Raw genomic sequence first — 10,590 nt, 5'->3', positions numbered from 1 at the left:
ATTGATTGTGTATTAATAAATATTATCAACTCTTATATTGGTCACGCCTAACAAAGTACTTCTCACTATGGCACCCACAACAATATATAGGAAGAACATAAAGACTTTGAAGTGGTCAACAAACAATAGAGAAATAAATAGTCGACCATTCATTTGTTAATAATAATAAAATGTATTTCCTTTGTTTGTAATAAAAAAAATTTATGTTTATAAATGATTTGTTAATAATAATATCCATTAATTCCATAGTAATTTTCAAAAAGTCCCAATATTTTGGTTATCGGGTAATTTTCAGAAAAGTCCTAATATTTTGAGCAAACTAACGAAAAATGGCAGAATACCGGCTAAATCTACGAAACCGGCCGAAAAGGGTTTTTTTCGAAGTTTTAGCCGGTATTCTGTGCTTTTCTGTAAACAAAAATTAGTTCGGGACTTTTTCATAAATTAGACTAAAATTTTAGGACTTTTTTGGAGATTTCCCTAAAACAAATGTTGTTTTAAATAACACATTACGTACTCAAGGGCTTTCGATTGGAATTTAAATCATTTTTATATTAAATTTTGATTGGTTTTTGACCGTCGATTGCATTGATAGAAAATAGCAACTGCAAACTTTCTTCCGATTGATAGATAATTGTTTGGTTAATTAAATATGAAAAAATTGCAAAAATGGTCCCCGTGGTATGTATTTTTTTTGGGGTTTTAGTCCAAACCCCGACTTTTTTGGTTTCATGGTCCTTTTGAGTTAATTTTGTTGTGTTTTTGGTCCCTCTGAATAGTGAAATGACTGTAATACCCTTGGGGTATTTATTTTTCTTTCATTTCTTCTTAAATCTAATACTAATTTATTTATTTTAACAATTAAAAAAATAAGAAGGGGCTCACCTTCTCTCTCTCTCTCTCTCTCTCTCTCTCTCTCATCCTACACCAAAAAAAACCCATCTAAGAAATTGGATCTTCACTTCTTCAGTTAAATCATATGTTTACAAACTTAACAAAAATAAATGCTTCATTTGTTCTTGAAGGTCAATAAGGTCCATTTCTGACATTCTTACAAATTAAACATGGTCATGTGTTTTTGAAATTAATCACTGTTACACACTCTGATAGCCTCCTAGAAGTGCAACTTTTGTTCATAAGTTGTTTGTAGGATGATAAGCTTTCGTTATCCTTTCATTTATAAGATGCAAGTCCCCATGATTCCATTTTCGGAATTAGAACAACTGCAAGTCTCCGAGATTTGCTCTTCTTATAATTGATTTGGGGGTTTGGGAATTTAGGAATTTGGTATTCCTGGAATGAGTTTATTAAAGATGAAGAGAGGGATGGAATTGTTGATTACCTTATTGACCTTCAAGAACAGATGAAACATTTACAGCCAAATTGATATAGAAGAACGAACAACTTGAAGAATTGAAACACCGTGAAAAATCTTTTTGTTCAGCTATAGGGACAATTGAAACATCTCTCTCTCTCTCATCGTCTTCTTCCTCAAGAAAACCCACATAATTATTTGTCTTTGTCAAAAAACACATATACATTTCACACAGTGGTCGTGTTCATCAAAACATAACCTTAATCTAGAAGCCGAAGCGAAGATGTGAAATGAAACCTAGTCAAAAAATCATAATCCGAAGATCACCGCCTGAAACAACGATGAACACCACCATGAATGGGACGAACTCCAAAGATGGAGAAATCTTCAGTGACCATATCTTACACACCGATACACTCAATATCAACCATCTTTGAAGCTGAACCAAAAGATTTGCAGTGGATATCTCAATTTCAAATTGTTGCCTTCTTCAAAATCTGAGTTTGTGCTTATCATTTGTAATCAATCGATGGAGGTTTTCTATGAATCGATGACTAGGGAAGGGTCAGGTTCAGCGGAAGCCATCAAATCCAACACTAAATGTTGATTTTGTATCTAAATACATACACAAATAAAATATATGATGAAGAACATAGGAGATTCGATGTTTCTAAGACTATGGTGGACGACGACAATCCATAAGTGAAGTCTGAAGATTGAGGTTTGTTTTGGAGAGTTAATCAGACATGAATTTGGAGATTTGGGAATTTTGAAAGAGTAAAGATAGAGGATGAATCTGAAGCCTCCAAATGATCCTAATGGATCTGTGTGTTTGTGTGTGAAACGAGAGAGAGAGAGAGAGAGAGAGAGAGGTGGGTCCCATAATTTTATTAATAAAACTTTATATTAAATAGAAAAACATAGAAAATATATCAGAAGGGTATTTTTGTCTTTTTAATTTTACGAGGGACCAAAACCACAAACAAAGTTGCTCAAAATGACCATTAATCCAAAAAAGTCGAGGTTTGGACCAAAACCCAGAAAAAAATGCATACCACAAAGACCATTTTTGTAGTTTTGTCATTAAATATAAATGAAATGACATCATGTTTCTTGGTAGAATACTGAAAGTCTAGAAGTTGATTCCTCGATTCCTATGTAAAAACAGTTTAGTCTTTGGCTTTTTCTCTTTGGACTTTCGATTAAAATTAAAAATAAACTTTAGGTTGCATAAAATATAAGTTTATAATTCTAAAATTTATACCGGGCGAGTTATAAATTGAGCGGATCAGTGATGATCCATACCCGACCCTTTTAATAAAAGGGTTAGCAGGTACGAGTCATTAACGGGTAAACGGATCAAAAACTATGCTCGAAACTCATATAATTATTAAGGGTTTGGATCGGATCAGAGTCAAAACCCGCTCCATTGTCAGACCTAAAAGCAAGTGATTGTTGAAATCTTTTTTTTAACCCTTTTATCCCTACTAAGTTGTTAAACCCGAGGGTGTGTGCATGAATGATCCCTCACTACTTGTCTACAACATCAGCTTTTCCCCTACTTTTCTTCCCCTCACCTAAACCCTGGTTGTGTATGGGAAGAAAGTTTCACTTTTTTTTTTTTTAAAATATATTTCATACAAATATTATACTCATTTCGTAGGGAATTAAAAACCATGAATTTTAATATATTTTTAATACTATATAATCTAATAAAAGTTAAAAAAAAACTGGAAAAAAATACTAACCATTTACATGAGGAAAAAGAATGGAGGATAGACTCATTTCACTATTTTTCCTCACCCAAAATATGGTATGCTAGGGTGGGAGAACATTTCCCTCGCTATTCTTTCCTGCTAGGCACATTGTGGCCTTATAAATAAATGGTGGATGGTTTGGTTTGATCACACTCGACACAATGCTTTTTACTCTCTCATCTCATATTCTTTGAATCTACTAATTTTAAACAATGACCTCGAACGACTTTCTTGAACTTTTTTCTACCATGCAACCGACTCCAAGAGGTTTGCTAAATTTTAACTTGTGTAAAATGACAAGTGGTGTGCTTAAAGGGGATGAAATAATTATGGTAATTTTTCTTGTCTAATTCCAATTTGACATATGTTTTGAATAAGTCAAAGACAACAATAGTTAAATAAGAAGTCGTTTAAATAAGTCGAATTAAAAAAAATAGAAAAAATAGAAAAAATCTTTGAAAGCTTTTGTAAGATTTTAAGAAATAACTCAAACCAAGGAAAAAATTGTTTTTATGTAATTTTTTTTACATTTCAACATAATACAAATACTTTTGTTGCACACATTATACAAATAAAATCTATCACTTTCATTTTTCTTTTCAGCTAGTAATTACTTTTTGTGGAACATACCTATTGTATGAGTTTTATATTCTAGAATAATTTTTTTTTTCAAAATAGTAGAAATTTTTAAAACTAGCAACACAGTAGAAAATTACAATGATTCAGTAGCTAACACTAAATCTTATAGAAAACCTGAGTTTTAACTTTTTGTTTCAATCTACATCTAAAAGAAAGATTGTGAAACAATTTGGTCAAAAAGACTCATTTTCTTTGGCTTTACCATTCTAAAAATTATTTGGTTACTAAGGTGTTGTTTGTTTTTTTGTAGAGAAATTGTCTGAAGTCTGTAGACCACCTCTGCAATCCTCTGTAGTAGAAGAGAGTTGGACCAAACAAATGCAACATGTAATAAAAATTTTGTTTGCTTTTTAATGTCTGCAGAATGCTGCAATAAGTTAAAGTAATGTGTGAAGAGGTTTGAAGCAAATGGTCTAGTGTTGCGCCACACATAACACACGCAACAATTTTTAAGTTAGAGGTCTTCTGAAAAGCAGACAACTACGAATGGTCAGGTGTTGCGCGTGTGCTGCGCGACGCAACAATAAATGATCAGAAGTGGTTTTTTAGAAAAAACAAAGAACACCTAAATGAACAACAATAAATGCGTGTGCTGCACTCCATCAAGCTATAATGAACATCACATTAAAAGCTTTCTTGTGCGGCCCAGTTTACTTCATTTATCTTTCCATAGATATAGCTCCACCATTTTATTAAGAACCATAAATATAAGTCTAATATGTGTCCAAATATTCATAGCAACCGGGAACTATAAAATACAAAATCAACACTTTCATATTGATAATTATAAATATCACACAACACTAAATCCACATTGATTTTCCACCTATCTTAATTGATCCAAGTCAAAATTTTGTTTAATAGCATCTTCCAAATAAGAGCATTGACCTTTATCGGGGAATTGGAATTCCATATTATTCGGTTGCTTTCTAAAATTAAAACGATTTTATCAATCTTCTTTCTAGCCGATTCAACTGAATGCTCTCTATTAGCATGCAACTCCCAATGCCAAATGTCTTGTTGAGGATATGAAACAATCATTACATGAGATTATTTAGATATCCCATTCAAGAGTCTTCACTCCACCTCTAGGTGGTGGATGCAACCAACCGAACCGTGTCACTAAAGGCAACCGATCTGACACCCAAGCTTCTCTATTAGAATCATGATTGTAAATTCTATGATATTTTTGCTTTATAATAAAGTCACCAAACCAGCTATCTTCCTAGAACCAATTATTACAACAAATTCCTTCTTTTAGTTTAAGCGCATCTATCCATATAGAAGACACTGATCCTCTTTGAATAGAATTTAGATAACCATTTTTTTCAAATATTACTTTAATAATATCAATTTTAACGTCCACAATTTTGGACTAGACATTTAGAGTATAATCGTAATAATTATAAATTTTATAGGAAAAAAAGATCGTTAATTAAAATAATTGTACTTCATTTGTGTGATGAGATAATAAATAATTATTGTGTACACATAAAGTGGACAAATATTATGATTATATAATATTTGTAAAAAACTTTAATATAAAATTCATCGCTTAAGTGATAAAATAAAGATTAAAAATAAAAGATTATTTAGGATAAATAATCTTAACGAAAGTTGTAATAGTCGTGATCATGATTTTGTGGATATAAAGAATGTCAAAATCTGACTTCATATGAGGAAATTATGATTTTTCAAAATTTCGAGTGCAATACAGTACAACCGTGTGCGACATAGAAATCAGAATCAAAATCAATTGATGTTAGCCGAAACAATCTAAATGAAAGTTGTAGTACTTTTCAATATGAGACCAAAAATATAAAGAACATCGAAAACAGAGATCGTATGAAGAAGTTGTGAATTTTGTAGTGTTATTTACAATCTAATAGTTTTCCGACCGTAAAATGAAAAATAAACTGAAAATTAGCCAATGGAGTATAAATGAAAGTTGTATTACTAGTCGATAGCTACGCGTGGATATAAAAACTGTCGAAAATGGAGTCTGTATGCCAAAGTTATGATATTTAGAAGAAAATTAAATTCGCGCCAACCAAAGGGTGACATGTGATACCACTAGAGGAGTAGAGGGCGCCACTTGGCAACATCTCCTTTCACCCTTCTTACCCATGACAAATGATAGGATGGCGACACGTGGCAAGGATGCGGTTCGCCCTTTTATTTTTCCTATATATGGGGCTGATTTTAGCTCCATTTCTTGCTTAAACTCTTTCATTTCTCTCCCAAACTTTCCCGAGGCCCCGAGGCCTGGTTCTAGTACCTCTTAGGCGTTAGTAGCAAATCTATGGAGCATTATATATCCCCAAGAAATAGAGCTTTCAGTTTCGAAGTTCTATCTGCATAATGTCCGGTTTTTCGTCAAATAACCTGTAAGTTGAGTTATGCGTACCGTGTTTTAAGTATAACTTTTATCTATGTTTATAATAGTTATTATGAACTTATAAATAAGATTTATCAGTAATACCAATTATTATACTGACCGATCTACTTACGGAAATGATGACAAGTCTAGATTAGTGAGGTGTTTTAAGTGAATTTTCCAAATAGTATATCTTTATATACCAAACGGATCCTACATCCGATACGATCTTACTTGGTTGTTTCTTATCAGTTATGCATCATTGTTTCATTTGGAATTATAGATAAATTTGATAAAAATTATAACGACAAAACTTTATAAATACGAACTAATACTAAGGCTTAATTATAATCGTATGTAGTTCGTTTTAAATGGGAATCTAAAGTGTTAGTCAAATATCTGACTTTCCCGCGAGTCTTCCACCTATATTAGGTGAGTGCATAGTTATTTTCATGAACACAATTTAATACCATTAATTATTAAAAAGTATTAAATATTTGTTGAAAGTTTATATGTGAGTTAAATGGTTATTATCTGGAATATTTGTTAAAAATGTATTTGATAACATGCATTGTGTGAACCATTTATGGTTAATTATTTGTTAAAATGTTTATATGATATTATTACATGACAATATTAAAAATAAGTATTATTACTTCAAAGATTAATGCATATTAAAATATACTCTGTGTGAAGAATATACACTAAGTTACGATAAGTGTCATTTAAACAAGAGTTAATACTAAAAGTCGATTACAAGGACTATAGTCTTGTCAAAGTTCTAAAATACGACATATAAAGAATATTTAGATCCAGTTAGGTTGGATAAAAGAATAGTCATATATTGTATTGCGATAGTATGGTATAAACAGGAAAACGGGTTGGATTGCCAAATATTAAGGGTGTGTGCGATAGGAATGGAGAGTAGAGCTCTATTCAATGACACATATCGATATACAGTTTACATACCGGAGTACGAATAGTATTTCTTTGGATAGCTAGAAATGGTGGGTCCGATCAGCCAACTAGAGGGTATGTTTTGTCATCTAACAGGGTAGGATGACAACACTTAACATTCTAGATAGTCTTGTGAATTATGTTGCTAGAGTGGACTCATTACCCAAATACGTAGATGAAATGGGATACCATAATTCATCAAATACTCTGATGGATTAAGTGCCTTTATGACTTGTACCAGCCAAGGGAGCCCTTAGTTGTATAGTCAAACCATTGATCTAAATGATTCATTAGGCAAGTTGATTCTTCCTGATAATCGTAGACTAGGATTTGTGGGAATCATTTGGGATGGACATGTATGGGTGTAATGTTTTACAGATGTCTAAGTTGTGGGATATATTTATATTGTTTAGTAACAGTTGGTTTTTGCAGGTTTGGTAATTATGAATTATTATCATTAATAATATTGTGGGATTGAAAACCCTATATGTCTCACCATGTTTTCCAACCTGACACACTCAATTTAAATGCATCACATGTAACAAGCTTAGAGTTGTTGGAAATTGTTTAGGATGTCGAATGATTAATAGAAAACATGCGATAGTGTTCAGAACCATTATGTCTTTACCTTGTAACAATGTTGTGTATTGATTATGAAATCCTTAGAGTTTTTGTATTTTGAAACAAGATTTTTACTCAAAGATATTTTAATAAAACAAAATAGTTTCACACAAAATATTTTAATATACTGGGATCCTGCGTAAACAAAAGTACTAAGATTTTAAAGCATATGGACAAGTTTTTTTTTTGTTCTGAAAAATAAGGGACGTCACATCAACCAATGTGACCTTAATACTATTTAAGAAACATCACTTCCATTTGTACTTTAAAACTCTATAAACGTGCAAACCCTAAACCACCATCTTTCTTGCTCACCATGACTTTCTTCCATTATATCTATGTGGTATTCTTTTCACCCATGTCACCTCCCATAAAGAATTTATTTCTAATAGACATGAGTTGATTAATGACAATCTTAAGTGTTGTAAAATACTCATATAGTAAATGGGGAAACTCCCTAGTATGGATTTTGTCAAAGTCAACTTCCTTCCAACATATAACGTTTTAACTTCCTAGTTTGAAATTCTAACCTTAAAATTATCGACACCTTCTTTCCATCCCTTAGTCCATGACATATTGGATCCAACTGGAGTACTAAGGAACACAAAATGATTTTCGAAACATCACAACCTACAAAAACCTATAAAATCAACCATGTTTTGCACTTCATGAAATGACACCTCAACCTAAATTAACTTACTTTTTTGTAAGTTATTTTCCAGCAGTAATGTGTGGAAAAACACCTTAACAGCCTGATTATTCTCCTACCACTCTCCTAAAAAGAAGGCATCATCGACTAAAAAATGGGAAATATTTAAGTTGTCCCTTTCGATATTCATCTCACAAAAAAGAGGATTTTGTCTCATTTTTTACCACCATGTGGAGACCTTCCATACCAAAAAAAAGCGGCAAATGGTCACCTCGTCTAAGGTCTCTTTTTATCTGGATCTCAAGTGTGTGTAATCATTAACCAACTCAAAAGCCATCAAAGAAAACAAGCGCGACTGAATCAAAGATCGTTATTTCTGGCCAAACACCATCGTTACTATGACTTCATCTAAAAACTTCCAGCATAACTAATTATACATCTTCTCGAAATCTACCTTAAAAACATGATTTTTCTACTCATGTTCTTACACCAAGTAGTGATATAACTTAGCTCAACAATCCATCCATGATTTTCCACCCCTAAAAAAGTTGACAGTTCCAAGATAACTACATCGTTAACAACATGAGAAATTCTGTTAGCAAGTAACTTCCTGATAATTTTGTATCAACATCTAATAAGACTTATGGGACAATTGTCTTCCTTAAAGATGGGGTCACTAACCTTGTAAATCAAAGTAATAAGTAAAGGATTGCAACCCTTTGGAATAGACCTCGTCATCAGAAAATGATTAATGACTACCACAACATCATCTTCAAGAAGTCTTTAGAACCTTTTAAAGAAATTGAATGTAAATGACAGAAGTATCTACAACCAGTGGCGAAGCCAGGTTCAAAGTAAAGGGTTTCCCAAACCGTGTTCGGTTTCTCGGTTTTCCAAACTTGGTTTCAGGTTTAAACCCAAACTCATTCAAAAGTTTAACTTGTTGAGAGTTAAGATGTAACGTCCCAAAATTCAAGACTAAAAATTTTCTTTTAATAAAACATTACTTAAGCAAAACCATCAATCCAAACATAATCAGAGTATTAATTTCCAAAACACAGGTTCATTATCAGAGTAAAACATTCCCAGGCTGTCAAATCTATGGTGTGTGCCACGCGATCACCCTGAGCTCTTCCCTCCGCTACCGGAAGTACCTGAAACCAAAACTAAAAATCGTAAGCACGAATCTTAGTGAGTTCCCCACCCTACCACATACCAAACATAACCACATACTGCGCATACTGGGCCACGCCCGCTATTCTGGGCCTCGCCCGCTACCTCGGGCCTCGCCCGCTACAACGGCCCCGCCGCTCCAGGCCCCGCCTGGCTTCGAGCCCCGCTCGGATACAGATCTGTTTCACTTAGGCCTCGCTCGGACTCGCCGAGTTCCTCCTTGGACTCGCCGAGTCGCCCCTAAAAATTAGGGTTTTGCTTCCTTTCTTGGCCTTCCAGATTTTGGGTGTTACAACTCTCCCCCACTTAAACTAAACTTCGTCCTCGAAGTTTGCTATGGCCCACCGCCTGCGATCTGCCTCCAATACCCCACCAATTATTCCAACACCAGCTACCTACCTTCGCTGGCCTTCCGCTTGGTCATTCTGACTAGCATCAATCCTTGCGTATAATAATCTCGGGTCAACCCTGACCCTGAACATCCTGGAAACACAACTTACTCAACCGACAATCCTTCTGGTACTCTCCGAGTACTGCAACTGAACCCATAAGGGTCCTCCCCTTCCTTCCTTGCGCGATTTTGTTGCCTCCCCAAGGCAATGCTACATAACCAACTATTCCCTCTGCCACTGTGAAGACCCTATCTTCACCAAATCTATTACTCCCTCTACTTCCAGTACGGGTCATTGTCGCCAGTATCCACTGGGCATTTCTTCCTACTATAATTTGGTGTCGAGCACCCCACGATCAACTAATTGAATTCCACCATACGCTGCATACTCGCACTGCTACTGACTGGAAATTCTGCTATACAAGCACTACAATTCCTGGGATCCCCGATCCCTATCTGACACTACGGTCCCTACCAGGTATCACCTGTGCTACTAAACTCACGGGCCTCGCCCACGGGTCTCACCCGCCTCTATCCTTCTAGTCTCACTAGTCTAACCACTCTCGCACGGGCCTCGCCCACGACTCTCACCCAACCCTACTACTGAGCAACCCTGCTCTCAAGTCTCACCTATACTGCTACTCTCATACGGGCCTTGCCCACGGGTCCCACCCAACTACATCCTGGAGTGGCCTCTCCTAAGGTATCACC

Source organism: Lactuca serriola, chromosome 7 (assembly GCF_051521515.1).
Source record: "Lactuca serriola cultivar US96UC23 chromosome 7, Lser_US96UC23_V15, whole genome shotgun sequence".
Classification (NCBI taxonomy): Eukaryota; Viridiplantae; Streptophyta; class Magnoliopsida; order Asterales; family Asteraceae; genus Lactuca; species Lactuca serriola.
This window is presented reverse-complemented; position numbering follows the sequence as displayed.